The 14970-nt window shown below is 35.8% G+C and overlaps 1 non-coding gene across 1 annotated transcript; it reads left to right on the forward strand.

Annotated features, from left to right (window-relative positions):
- The first annotated feature begins 13088 nt into the window (after window positions 1-13088).
- LOC138804100 (U6 spliceosomal RNA) lies at window positions 13089-13194 on the forward strand. The gene has a single exon (XR_011365173.1). It is a non-coding gene; the product is annotated as a U6 spliceosomal RNA (small nuclear RNA).
- Window positions 13195-14970: the final 1776 nt, after the last annotated feature.

Genomic DNA, 14970 nt, shown 5'->3' on the forward strand with positions numbered 1-14970 from the left:
GGCACACTTGGTGTGATTCTCTGGCTTAGGACTGTTCACTGGAACTCTAAAACTGCTTTCTATGCGAGAGCTTGTTCAGATTCCAGCTTCTGCTCCGCCATCTTCCTGGAACTTTCCTAAATCACTGATTCTTTTTGTATTTTCTGTTATATGAAAGAAAATGTAGGTACAAAACTATTGAAATAAAATGCACACATATTTTGAAGTCATCACAGCTGGAAAAACAACCAACAAATTGGAACTTCCCCAGGAACAAAAACATGTGCCCAGTTTATTTTTTAAACTACAAAACTTTCAAACACATGTTAATTTAATTAGAGCTATAACTGTCCCTCAGAAATAAGGTTGTGTTAATTTGTAATTCAATTCATCTGGATCAACCTAATATAGAAAATCCCTTGAATGGATCAAATTGTTTAAAACAAATGTAACTGTATGTAAAGAAAGATCTGCACATACTTAAAAGAAAAAATGCTACAGTATGAAATCACAAAAATCATACCATTCTTAAAATTTCTGAAATGCAATTAGTAATTCCAAAATATCCATAATGAGAACTAAATTTTACTGACTTAACAAGAACAAAATGTGCAAATAATAGAATCTGACCAGTGTACATGAGTGTACATAATTTAAAAATACTCTAAATTATACAGTTTTTAGAAGACTGAATGTGGATTATCTAAAGGAAAACATCAGCACAATATATAAATGAAATTAAAAATCTCATGAAAAGAGAGAATAGTAGTAGTTTCTGAAAATAATACTTTAATAAATGGTGGTCAAAATCCAGTACTGACTAAATTGTATACCTAATTAGTTAGATCCAAAGAAGACCAAAGTTACTCGAGCTGATTTGAAACTGGCAAAGTAGTAGAATATATCAGTAACATTATTATTGATATTGACTCTGGCACGGAATTCATTTCCTCTTTGATCTGACAAATGAGTATATGAAAGAACATAACTTCTCCAACTAAATATCAAGACCTAACTAAACATATAACTAGAAAAGTCATCATGCAATCCGTATTGCAACTGGGATAAAAAGAAAAATCAGTCATACTGATTCTGTATTTATTTTAAACGTTGTCTTTTTTCATAAATTATTTCCTTTGTCTTGCATTTTTAAAACGTTGTGTTAAATGATTTATATCTTGGTAACTGATTTTGGATGCCTCCTTAAATTTTGTTCTGGATATAATATCTCACTTCAGCTCTTAACCGATGAAATGATGTTGTTTACAAAACAAATTCTAATAACCTCTGTTTATAATACACAAAATCTCATAAGCATGATTTCAGGAAGCATAGGTTAACATTTTGATATCGTGGTCTCATGACTGATCAGGCCTATCTGCATGAGTAAAGTTGTACCTAGATTCCTCAGCCTAAATTTAGCCACAGTTAAAAAATGTTTATACCTTTATCTGTCACCTATCAGAGGTTAATCCTGAGTATAAAATCTAAGGAAAATCATAAGGTAAGAATTTAGCTCTTCTGGATATAAAGTAAACCAAACTGCAGCATAGAGTAACTCATTTGACTAAAGTCAATCTATTTCTCTGATACATGTTAAGCATTCCCTTACAATGTGTATTATTCTCAAGAAGGGAATGAAGAATACGAGACGAGGACTAAGCAAGTATTGTCTTCAAATATACATAATTTGGATTTATATCTTTATTTTGTTATAGGCATTTTTGATAAAAACTGTTTGAATAATTGATTTCCTGGTCAGGTATAATATATCCTAATTACATTTACCAAACTTCATTCAGAAAATGGTATATAGTAATTGAGTAGAAAGATATTCAATTAGTAGCAAAAAGTATATACCTATAGGGTAATATTTTGAAGAGTCAATTGGAAATATTCTAATATAATAACTTGAACAATTTCTCTCTCTCTCTCTCTCTCTCTCTCTCTCTCTCTCTCTCTCTCTCTCTATATATATATATATATATATATATATATATATATATATATATATATATATATATATATATAACAGTTTCTCTCTTCAAGGAGTGATTAAGGAACATGCAGTTAATTCTGTAGTTATTTATGCTTTTTTATGTGGGAGAAGGAAGGATGGAAATAATGATGTTTGGAATAAGAAACATGCTCTTTAGGCAGGCAATCTACTATTTGAAACATCTCTCCACTGCTCTTTCATCAGTATGTCAATAATGCATTGTGTTTAAAAATAAAATTTAATTACATTTGCAAAGGTGTTCTTTTTCAGTATATATATTATTTTTTATTACAATGTTACATTTAGTATGTAATGTGAGTATGGGGATGTATGTGAGCATGAAAATCTAGGCATGTTTGTACATGTAGCTGACTCGAAGGAAACTGAATGTATGTGAGATACAGGATTCAAATAAAAGTTTAAGACCTGTAAGTTGCTAAATTGATATATATGTCTGGTTTGTGGAGTGTGATTTCAAGATCTCATTTTGGTAGGTTTTATACCAAGTAAGTAGATGTTTCTAATCCAAAATCGTAAGGATTAAAACAACAACTCTGTTTCATAATCATTCAGTCTTAGTAATCCAGACATTGCAATAAGTGGAAAAAATGATTGAAAGTATGGTGGGTCAGTTGTAAGCCTTTAGACACTCTACATTTTCCCCAAAATCTTCAGATGTACTCTTTGGATATAAATTACAGGTATATTTATAAACGTACAGATATAATATGATGTTATGTATATGTATATATTATAAATACATCATATATTTACTTATATTTTAAATGTGTATCACAAATATTGATTTATATTTAAATGTAATTCATCTCATCATAGATACCTAGACAGGCAGACAGACAGACAGACGGACAGACAGACAGGCAGACAGACAGAGAGAAAGACAGATAGACAGATAGACAGATAGATTAGATAGATAGATAGATAGATAGATAGATAGATAGATAGATAGATAGATAGATAGATAGATAGATAGATAGATAGATAGATAGATAGATAGATAGATAGATAGATAGATAGATAGATAGATAGATAGATAGATAGATAGATAGATAGATAGATAGATAGATAGATAGATTTTTTTTGGTCAGTCGTGGGGCTTGAACTCTGGGCTTAGGCGCTGTCCAAGTGCTCTTCTGCTCAAGGCAAGAGCTCTACCGCTTGAGACCTAGCGCCACTTCCAGTTTTCTGGTAGGTTATTGGACAAAAGAATTTCATGGAATTTCCTGCCTGAGCTGGCATTGAACTGTGATCCTCAGATCTCAGCCTCCTGAGTAGCTAGGACTATAGGCATGAGCCACAGGCACTCGACCATACTTATATCTGAGATTTGTTAGTGGAACAAAGGATACAGAAACTATTATTCTTATCATGAAAGGACTTCACACTGACAGGTATAATTACAAGAAGAAAACAATAACTATTCACAGTTGCACAAAAACTCCTTAAGTGCCTAGCAAGACAGCATGTGTTTCCGTACACTGCATGTGGTGTGAGCAGTTTGCAACCCAAGTGACTGTGGGAGATATTGTACCCTAAACAAACCTGACAATTGCATAAACACCGCCCTCTATGACAGATTTAGAAAGGCCTATCTTAGAGATTCTTGTTAGGGACATGATGAAAAAAATTATAGTTTAATTGTGATTACAGAACTCTTTTACACATATCACTCAGCCATTAACTATATTTCACATAGTTCCTATTGCTCTAACTTATATGTTCTTGGTTCAGTAAACTGTTTTTTGTTTGTGAAAACTTAGCTGTTCAAAACATAGACATAGGTTTTTAATATTTTTGAAATTGCTGTCTGCATAATGTTGTATGAGATGAGCTTCTCTTTACCATTTCATAGAAATAAACTTAATCTGATTCAAACTTGGAAAGAGGTAGCTTGTTCTCTCTCCTAGAAAGAATCTATATAGACTTCTTTACATGTAAACAGACCCTCATTTACTTGCAAAAGTCTGTCAGTGTATCAAACCTAACTCACCCCAGAGGTGAATTCTTCTCTCATGCTTCCTTTACATTAAAAATGGTAAGAACTGTTCAGTAATGTGCATACTTTTTAATATGAAGTGTGACTCCTATTTTCCTTAATCTGAATCAAGCAGAGGAATCAGTTTAAGATGTGAAAGAGCCTTAGAAACAGTCTTGGACCTTGGAAACTGTCCTTTGTATGAATTTTTGCAGAAATATCCCTTTTCAAAGACAAAGGACTCATTTTTTTTAATATTGTGCTGGTACTGGGGTTTGAACTCCTGGACTTGAGCTATATCTGGGCTTTAATTCTCAATGTTTGCTCTATACCACCTGAGCCACACCTTCACTTCTTCCATTTACCACAAGTGGAGAAAAGAATCTCTTAGGTTTATCCACTTGGAATAGCTTCGAATTTCAATTGTCAAATTTGAACCTACCGACTATCTTGATGTAAGCCACTGGTTCTGTGCTAGAACTCACTTCTTAAAAATAAAAAATCACAAAAAGAGGAGAAAAAGTATTTGTTCAATTATTTATGTGTTGTCTGATAAACCAAAGCACTTACTACTGGAAGGGAAAAAGAGAAAATAGAGATGAATATGCAGGAGAGAGACACAAAGAATGAAGAAAGGAAGGGAGATTAAAAGAAGGGAGGGGAGTGGAAGGAAGGATACAAGAGGAGGGGGTAGCTGAGTAGAATTGTCTACTCCTCACTAAGGTTTTGTTGGACAATCAGTACCTTTACATTTATGTAGCCAAAGCTTTTTATTTTTGGTAGTAGTAAGCTGAGATATAAAATACCAATTTACAGGTAATAACCTGTTAGTGTGCTTCCTTCTGCACCAAGGAAGCCACAGTTAGGTTACTGTCAGAGAGAAGGCAAGAGTAAGCAATTTAAGTAATTCTGAGAAACAATAATGGACATGCCAGGAATGCTCCCTTGTATAGTGAAGTCAAGCTTCACTCTTGTTCCCTGCTTCAGTCTTCCTCTCAACAGAACAGCAGAAACAGGAGAGGAAGGAGATATGTGAGTAATGATTATCTCTCTGTTTACCCTCATCCCTTGGTCTCTCAAAATATAAAGCGAAAGGAGAATTAACCTGAACTAGTGGGGAACATGGGAGGAAAAAGTTCAGTCTAACTTATTGTGAAACTTTTAAAATAATTGGAGCAGCATTTCAAATACTGAAATAAAACTTTTTAAATTATTAACAAAAAGTAACTCGAAATTTATCGAAAATTTAGAAGACTTCAGAACTCACTACATAGTGGAATCTGAAAATTGAAACTCATTCCTGCCTCTATCATCAGAAATTGAAGATTGTCCCTAAACGTCCAATACTAGGTAAATTACCCTTGATATTCACTTATACTGTGTGAATATAATGCAGAAAATATGACTTTAAATTTAGACTGCTGAAGTGATAAGCAATGGGAATTCATGATGGATAACATAATGCTGACAGCATGGAAATCATTTCCCTTCCATCTTCAGTGAGTAGAGAATAAAAATGCTCTATTGGATGGCCCTGAAAGTCCAATTCTAAATTTAGGACAGAAGGCGAATAGTAAAGAAGATTTATCTTAGCCAATCTGAGATTAGAAATGTGGAGAAATATACTCATTTATGTATGTCAAACATGGAAGAGAGGATGTGGCAAGCCCATAGCCAAATGCCAAAGTAGAGATATTTAACAAAATACCATGAAGTTGAAACAAGTCTTAAAAGGGGATCTGGGCTAAAAGGGAGTAGGGTAGAAGAATGGAGAGGGAAATGGTGGAATAGTACAGTCATACCATTCAATGTACACATGTCAGAATATAAGTAGGAAACATGAAGGGATAGGTGGGGTTGGGGTAAGGGAAGGAAGAAAAATGCACTGTATATTGAAATGCACACACACTCTATTCAACACAGACATGATGAAGCAAAAGCCCTTTGCACAACTAGCTAAACATAATTTTTTTGAAGTTTTAATATTCAGAGACCAGAAGCATAAACCTTTAGAGATAAATAAGAAGAGAGAATTGACATATTGTTGAGGCTTGTTTCCCTTTCAATGTACAAAATTTAATGTGTGAAGTCTGCTGCAAATATAAATTTTATTTTGCCTATTCTTTTAAGCAAATTGCTTAAAATGTAGAGAACCAAATTCCAATATCGCTTCATTTCCAATAAAAAATATCGTATGCACCTTTAAGTTTCTCACTTATTTCTAAATACCTTAATGCAATGCATTATTGGAACTAATTTCATTCCATATTTAAATTTATTTTTTTGTTGTTGTTGTGAAAATACTGTACAAAGTGGTTTCAATTACATGGACAAGATAATGAGTGCATTTCCTATCAAGCATTGTAACCTCGTCTTTTGTTTCCCCTTCCCATAACTTCCCATCCTCTCCCCGCTCCCTACTCAGTCCTCCCCCTACCAAAATTTTAAAGTTTGTTTTCGACATAATGACTTGTACATCTCATTGTTTTAATGGTCCAACTGTATCCCTATTATATAAACGATTTGTTTTTTCCCTTCCCTTCCTCAAATTATAACAACATCAAGTTCAGTAGAGCTAAACAAAAAACAAAAAGATAATTTAAAAAAAGAAAAAAAAGAGAAAGAAGTCAAAAAATAACGCAAAAACGCACACTCCTGTATCCCCAAAATAAAAATTATAAGAGGAAAAAAAACTTTCTGGAAAACATTGTTTTTATCAAAAAAGGCAAAGATTGAAGATTGAAAAATGTTTTAGAAAAGAAAAATATATTTTTTTATATAAGGTACCAAAAATAAAAACTAAAAAAAAAAAAAAAAAAGAAAGAAAGAAAATGAAGAAGAGAAAAAAGAAAAACAAAAAAACAAAAAACAAAACAAACCCAAAAATTTCTTTGATTTTTTTGGGGGGAGGAGTGGGAAAAATCCTGTATCTCCCTTGTGTCCGTAACCAGCCTCTTGTTGGAGTCTCTGGTCTGCTTGTGGTCCTGTGGCTTGGTTGGTTTCTTAAGTCAGTTTGTTCGAACAGGCAGTAAAATGCTCTGCTTTACCCAGGATTTGGCCATCCTCCTCCCAGGCTAGTTCATTGGGAGACAGATCTGCATTAAGTATCACAAAAGAGGGGGATGCAGTGATGAGGCTAGGTTCTGGTAGCTTTTCTGGGGCTGGTTTGTGAAAACCTCACAGAGCCCAGCCTGGAGCCATTCTCAGGGTTTCTGTTTACTGATTTTCAATTGCTTGTCGAGGCTGCTAGAGGGAGGGGCAGCCTCTGGCTCTGGTTACCCAGTGAGGAAAGCCACTCCTATGGCTGGCACCCGAGCTGGGTGACTTTTCCCTGGATGGAGCTGAGTCTGGCAGGTCACTCCCCTGTTAAGTTCTTGTGACCTGCTAAATAACTCGTTTTATTCCAACGCCTGAGCTGGAGCTCCCAGCTCCGCCGAGCTTTGTCTGTATCCAAGATGGAGATCACTGGTGCTGGGGGGGAGGGGTGGCCTTCCCTCCTCTGCTCCCTGAGAAGAAGTGAGGACGTCAGGCTTCTACTCACGCTGAGTCTTAGTTCCTCGGTCGTCTCTGGTCTTCGAACTGCAGGATGAAGATGTCTGCTCCTTGTTGGTTCTTGCTGGTGTTGAGTAGAATACGCTCGCCTGCTGCATCTGGCTCCTTTATCTGGGACTCTCTGTTGCTCAGCTATGGTGGCTGCACTTGCCCACCACTGCTACAGTTGTCACCGCCGCGGCGGCTGCTGGCAAGGGCTCAGAAGTATCTCCTTGCCTGGGTTTCCTTCTCTGGCCAAACTCTCTGTCCTGTGATGACTTACTTGGTGTAATTCTCTGACTTAGGACTGTTCACTGGAACTCTAAAACTGCTTTCTATGGGAGAGCTTACTTAGACTCCAGCTTCTCCTCCACCATCTTCCCGGACTCTTCTGTTTTAGATCTTGTATGAAATTCTTTACTTCCTTAATTTAGTGTCAAGTGTTTATTCTCAAATCACTTGGTTGATTGGTTATGGTTTCCTTGGACACCCATTACTTCTGTTGGGATCCATTCAGCATTTCTTTTGTGGACTCCCTGACTTCTTTCAGCTCTCTGTTTATGGATTCCATGAATTCCTCTAGTGATCTTTGTCTATGCTCATCCAGCTCTTGAAATTCCTGTATTACTCTTTGATCAGCTTCCTCATGTTCATGCAATTCCTGTAGTTCTCTTTGACCAATCTCAGCATACTCACACAATTCCTTTATTTCTCTTTGAGTTTTCACAAGCTGCTCATGCAATTCTTTTATCTATCTTTGAGTAGCTTCCTCACACCTATGAGCTTCCTGTTTTGACATTTGTTTGCCTATATCATGCTCACACAGAGTCCTTTGAAGGTTTTCAATCTTACAATGTTTACCATTAGTGTTTTTAGAGCTTTTTGGAAGCTCTCCTCTGGATTATTCATTATCTGTTCTGTCCACTGATTATCATGAGTGGGAGTTGAGATACCCGGACTTGCCATTTTTCTTGTGTTTTTCCAGCTTATTCTGCCCATTTGGCATAAGAGTAACACCAATTTTGTGCTCGAAAACTATCTTAAGTGAAGCATCAACGAAGTTTGTAGTTGCACAGTCAAAAGCCTGCAGATCCTCCTGAAGGAGAGATCCCTTGATTACTATGTAGCGACCTTCTTTATCTCTTCTCACAAATTTTAATTTGAAGTCTATTTCATCTGATATTAGTATTGCAACTCCTGCCTGTTTGTGGGAGCTGTTTGCTTGGTAGATTTTGTTCGAAAATGTGTTTGTTTTTATGGGCAAGGTGTGACTCCTGAAGGCAGCAAATATTTTGCCCATGTAATTGTAACCGCTCTGTACAGTATTTTCACAATAAAAATAAACAAATAAATATTACAAAAGCCTGCAGATATAACCTAGTTCAACAGATACATTTTCAACATCAACCAACTATGTATTAATAGGCTATGAACCGCAAAGAAGAATTTGGCAAACCAGAAATTATTAGGTTTAGTGAGAGATGTGGGTATACATAGGAATAGAGGGATGTGGAAAGGTAGAGGGAGAGCTAACTTAGTCCTAATCTCAAAGCAGGAAATTGATTCAATAGAATGATAGTAGACACCGGGGGGAGGAGGAAAAAGAGAAAAAAAAGACAAGGAAAAATAGTAAAACAAAAATTAAAAATTGAAAAGTGAAACACTTAATATTATGCAGAATAAAAACGTAATATTCAGAGAAGGACTGGAATATGATAAGAGAAGGGGAGGGATAGAAAAGAGATGTCAAGAAATAAAAAATAAAAATGCTTAATATTTTATATAGGTATATAGAGGTAGTACAGCTATTAAAGAAATTAAGTCTAAGAGGTTTTGAATTCAGTAATATATTTCTGGATTAAGTGTGTATACAATCGGGGATAAGGTCTAATAATCGACTACAGGTATATCTGAGAATGAGCAGAAATGTGACTAAATCACACAAAGAAGAACGAAAGAGAAAAAAAGTGAAAAGAATGAGAAAGAAAGGAAAAAAATATCAAAAGGTCAGTAGTGCTAAACAAAAATGGAAAAAAGCACACACACACACACACACACACACACACACACACACACACACACACGTATACCCATAAAATAAAAATTATAAGAGGAAGAAAAAAAAGTTAATAGAAAACAATTTTTTAAAGTTAAAAATTAAGAATGTTAAAACAATTTTAATAAAAGGTGACAAAAAAGAGTTCTTTCTTTTTGGGGGGTGAGAAGGGAAGATCCTGTATCTCCCTTCATAACCAGTCTCTTGTTGGAGTCTCTGGTCTGCTTGTGGTATTTGATTTTCCTGTAGCTTGGTTGTTTTCTTAAGTCAGTTTGTTTGAGCAGGCAGAAAAATGTTTTGATTTACCCAGGATTTTGTCATCCTCCTCCCAGGCTAGTTCAATGGGAGGGAGATCTGCTTTGAGTATCACAAAAGATGGCTGTTTCTTCTAGTTTGGAGATGCTGTGATGGGGCTAGGTTCTGGGTAGAGTTGAGGCTTTTCAGTAAACAGTAGCTTTTCCCTGAGGCCTAGCTTCTGAGGCAGTCACAGAGCCTAGCCAGCAGCCATTCTCAGGGTTTATTGTTACTGAATTTCAATTGATTGTCTAGGGAGGATCAGCCTCTGGCTCTGTTTACCCAATGAAGAAAGCTTGGGGCTGGTGCAGGCCCTGGCTGGGTGAATTTTCCCTGAGTGGAGCTGAGCCTGGCAGGTCAGGTTAGGTTCCTGTGACCTGTTAAATTACTTTCTGTTTTCATCAAAGGACTGAGTTGGAGCTAGCTGCTCAGCCAGGCCTTTGCCAGTACCAAAGATGGAGATCTCCAGTAGTGGGCAGGGAGGGGTGGCCTTCCCTTCTCTGCTCCCTGAGAAGGAGTGAGGAAGTCTGGCTTCTACTCACACAGGAGTCTGGTTCCTGGGTGATCTTTGATCTGCGATATTAAGGATGAAGATGTCTGCTCCTTGTCAGTTCTTGCTGGTGTTGAGTAGAATCCTCTCACCTTCTGCATCTGGCGCCTTTGTCCTAGACTCTCTGTGTTGCAGGTATGGTGGTTACGGCCGCCACCGCCCCCACCATAGCTGCAACCACGGCTGCTGGCAAGTGCTCAGATTTGTCTACTTGCCTGGATTTTCCCTCTCTGGCCTAACTCTCTGTACTGTGATGGCACATTTGGTGTGATTCTTTGGCTTAGTTAAGCTTCCAGCTTCTCCTTCACTATCTTCCCGGAACCATAAATTTAAATTTTAAATGATAAACTCTTTTAAAATTGTTTCACTCGTGCATAAGTATGGATAGATAAGTGATGTGGGCAGAATCAGAATTATTCAGAAGGTTGTAAATGGATGCTTACCTAGTTTTCCCTCGGCTGGATCATAGAATACAGACTGTCCTAATTGAAAAAGTTAGCCTTCCGAGGTTTTTGCATATAAATACTCCATCAACATTTTATTAGAGGATTATTCAAGATTAGCTATATGTTGATTAATAATGACTGATCATGACGGAAAGTTGAGGGAAAACCTTCTACACTTCAGTGAGGTTCTGATTTGTGCTTCACAAACTGTTATGAAAGCTCTACATGAGAAATCTAGCAGCTGCATCTCTAAAAAGACCTTGGGTTGTTACACTTTCTGATATTGTCTCAATTCAAGTACTTCTCCTTGGAGTTCCATACTATTCAATGATGCTGTATTAGCTCCTTGTTACAATTTTCAGACTGGTCTTTTTGATGCAATTTGTGCTTTTCAAAATTGCTCTCCAAATTCCATCCACAAACTGCATACAAAACTTATCTGAAAAAATTGTATCTGTTTATATTGCATATACTTTTAGTTTTCATTACAAATATAGAATGTAGTAAAAATTCTCATAACAATTATTCTGCGCTAGATTGTGGGCAGATTCTGATGTAAATAATATGCTGTGTTCATGTAGAGATTTTGAGTATCCAAAGTAATAAGCCTGTGGTCCTAAAACCAATACCTTACTTATATTGAGTGACAAATACAACTTCATGTAAGTACAGAAGTTTTCCTTGTATCTTTTTAACATATATTTTTATTATAAATACTGTACAGAGTGGTTACATTTACATAAGTAAGGTAATGAGTACATTTCTTATTGAGCATTGTTACCCCCTCCTTTGTTTTTCCCCTAACATCCCTTCCCTTCACACCTCTCCACCTCTCCCCTTCACCCATCCTCTGTTAGAATGTCTTGTATATTTCATTGTTACAATGGGTCAACCAGTATCCTTTCCTTATATCTTAAATGAAGAAATGCTGGCTTGATTTATGCTGATTCTACTTGTGTAGACACATATAAAATCACTGCCCAAGTCCAAGAGCACATAAATGAAATGCCATCATTTTTTCGTCAGTTGGTATAATTGTGTTCTACACATTTATTGACAGGTTACAAATTATTCTCAAACTTTAAAACATTAAAAATACTTTCTTTTTTTCTTATTTTCTTTGCCAGCTAATCAGCAAGACCTCAGTCAGCATTTCTCACCTAGGAATTTTCACATGGGTTAGTTAAATGTATATGTAGAGTCCAGTTTTCTGAGGACTCATTCATCTGCCTAGGAATTCATGCTGGTTGTTGGAAAAAGAGCTCAAGTAAGGATGCTATTTAAAGCCTTATACCTTTACTCTTTACCAGGGTATTCTCCTGCTACATTGGTTGCTGAGAATGTCTACAAGAGTAAGCATTCCATGAGGAGCAGGGAGACACCATATGACTTATACTTACTGATGTTTCCAAGTCACTTGTTATCACTTGTACTGCATTTTGAAAGTCAAATCTCTCTAACACTACCAGTTTTAAGAGATAAGAGGAGTGGAAAATCAACTCTTAGGGACAAATACATCTTCAGCATGTATTGTTCCAAGTATTCCTTTTAAGGCATATTCAACAACTGGTGAAACTTGTGTTGGCTGTAATTATGTGTCTTTCTCCATGTGTGCATGTATACATGAGAATATGTATGTGTGTGAATAGTAACATACATGTGTACATTATGGCTTATATCATCATTTATTCCTTGCTAACAAATAAAGTAAGGAATCACTAAAGTTTTAACAGAAACTGTGTAGTTAAAGTTGTAACTCTTCACTCTGCTTCTTTACACAGACTTTGCAACTTCTCATTAATAAAGTTTCCATAAACTCTAAAATGTACATACTTAGTACTTAATGTCTGCTATCATAAATCTTAAATACTTTACAGAAAAGTTTTATACCTGCCAAACAGTCCTATTTTTGGCATATATAAGCAAAATCACAAAATTAAGCATATTTAAAACATTAAAACTTTTAACAAACCTTAACACTTGCTGCAATGTTCATTTCGACAGGTGCCTTGTATAGAATAATTGAATTTCTCCTCCTCCAAATCTCTTGAACTACAAATATCTGGAATTATTTTGTTTTTGGCATGTCTATCTTGATTTTATTCTTTAATGTGTGCTTATGTAAGAAATACATGATTCTATAATTTCACAACAATTCTTTTGAACTTACTTTTTGTTGAATTGCCTAGCTTAATAAAATCAATTAAAAGTTACACTTTATATATAAAAACTGTTCTGTGCTCAATTAGCATCACATACACTAACATTGGAACCATACAGAGAAGATTAGCATGCACGCTGGGCAAGGATGACATGCAAACTCTTGGAGCGTTTCATATTTTTACAGCAACAGATGCTGAAACGTATGTGGCCACAAGGGAACCGTACCGCATTCTTGGTGGGAGTGTAAACTTGTTCAACTACTTTGGAAAGCAGTATGGAGGTGCCTCAGAAGACTCCATATAAAACTCCCCTATAATACATTAATCCCACTTTTGGGGATTTGTCCAAATGATCATAAAAAAGACCATACTAAAACTACCAGCACAACTATGGTTATTGCAACATTATTTATGATAGCTAAGATATGGAACCAAAACAGATGCCCCCATTAGATGAATGGATCAAGAAAATGTGTTATATATACACAATGGAATTCTTTGCCTCCATCAGAAAGAATGACATCGCCCAAATTGTTAGGAAATGGAAAGACTTGAAAAAAAAATTATTGAGTGAAGTAAGCCAAGTCCAAAGAAATATAGGTCCCATGATTTCCCTTATTTTCAATAACGAATGTATGTCTGGGATAAGCAGAAAATTCAAAAGATATGTGCATATAACCAGATAAGTTGATGTTAAAGAAATTGAACCCCAAGATAGGGACACAAGTGGTTTTTTGTTTCTTGCTATTGTTTATAACGTACTTATAATGTGTGATGTCATTTTTTTTGTTTATTGTATGTTTCTCCCCACACTATAACCCCTGTTTTCTCTGTATTTGAAGTTGGTACACTTACATCTTGCATGTATGCTTCTCTAATTTGGGGAGGGGAAGGGAACAAATGCTCAAATAGCGATACAGGTTGACCCATTGTAACAATGAGATGCACAAGACACTATTTTTAAAAATGAACTTTACAATTTAGGAGGAGGAAGGAAGGGGGAGGGGAGTGTACTTGTGGAGGTGGGAGGGAAGGGATGGTAGGGGAAATATAAAGGAGGAGGTAACAATGCTTGTTAGGAAACTTACTAGTTTCCTTGTTCATGTAAATGTGACCCTTCTGCACAGTATTATTACCATAAAAAACATATAAAAATGTTCTTAGATGGAAGAGTTTATTTCCTCTATTTTACCCATATAATATTGTTAACAAAGAAATTAATTCAGAAAACTGATATGAAGGTAATTTGAATAAATGTGTGTGTGTGTGTGTGTGTGTGAGTGCGGCAGCGCACAAGCATACACACATGTGCATGCGAACAAACACCATGCATATATATTGGAATGCTCAGAATTTAAATCAGGGCTTCAAGGCCTTGCTAGGCCTTTCCTATCTAGATTGGTGAGCTGTGATATAAGCTACATCTCAATTCTTGGCTCTTTGCTAGTTCATTAAACATTTTGAAAAATAATTTCATGAAGTTTTTTTTGGCCCTGATTGGCTTCCAAGTGTTATCCACAGATCTCAGTCTCCTGAGCAAATATTCAGAGTAGATAGGATTATAGGTGTGACCAGCCAGCACAAGGCTTTTAGAACAATTTTAAAAGTAAAAGAAAATTTACTTCATGGGGGACTGTTTTATCATCACCTAATTTGAAAGCCTTTTGAGTGATTATATGTCAATTTAATTCGTTTGGGGATTGTTAAAAGATAGTAAGTGATGATATTTTAAAGTTTTAGTACTTTTTAAAAAAGAAACTGGAACTGTGGGACAGAAGAAATTTGGCTGTCTTTGGACCTCATTTTGTAAGCTCAGCTCTGTGCATGAAAACCCATTGTCACCAACACAGTCTGTGTTGAAGACAAAATGTGACAGAAAACAATCACCATGGGAAATATTTGCTATGCTATTATTTCTTGGACAATATGAATATTGAATTGAGAGCATAAGAGAATG

The sequence above is a fragment of the Dipodomys merriami genome, unplaced genomic scaffold (assembly GCF_024711535.1).
Source record: "Dipodomys merriami isolate MVZ:Mamm:240054 unplaced genomic scaffold, mDipMer1.0.p SCAF_356, whole genome shotgun sequence".
In the NCBI taxonomy this organism is placed as follows: domain Eukaryota; kingdom Metazoa; phylum Chordata; class Mammalia; order Rodentia; family Heteromyidae; genus Dipodomys; species Dipodomys merriami.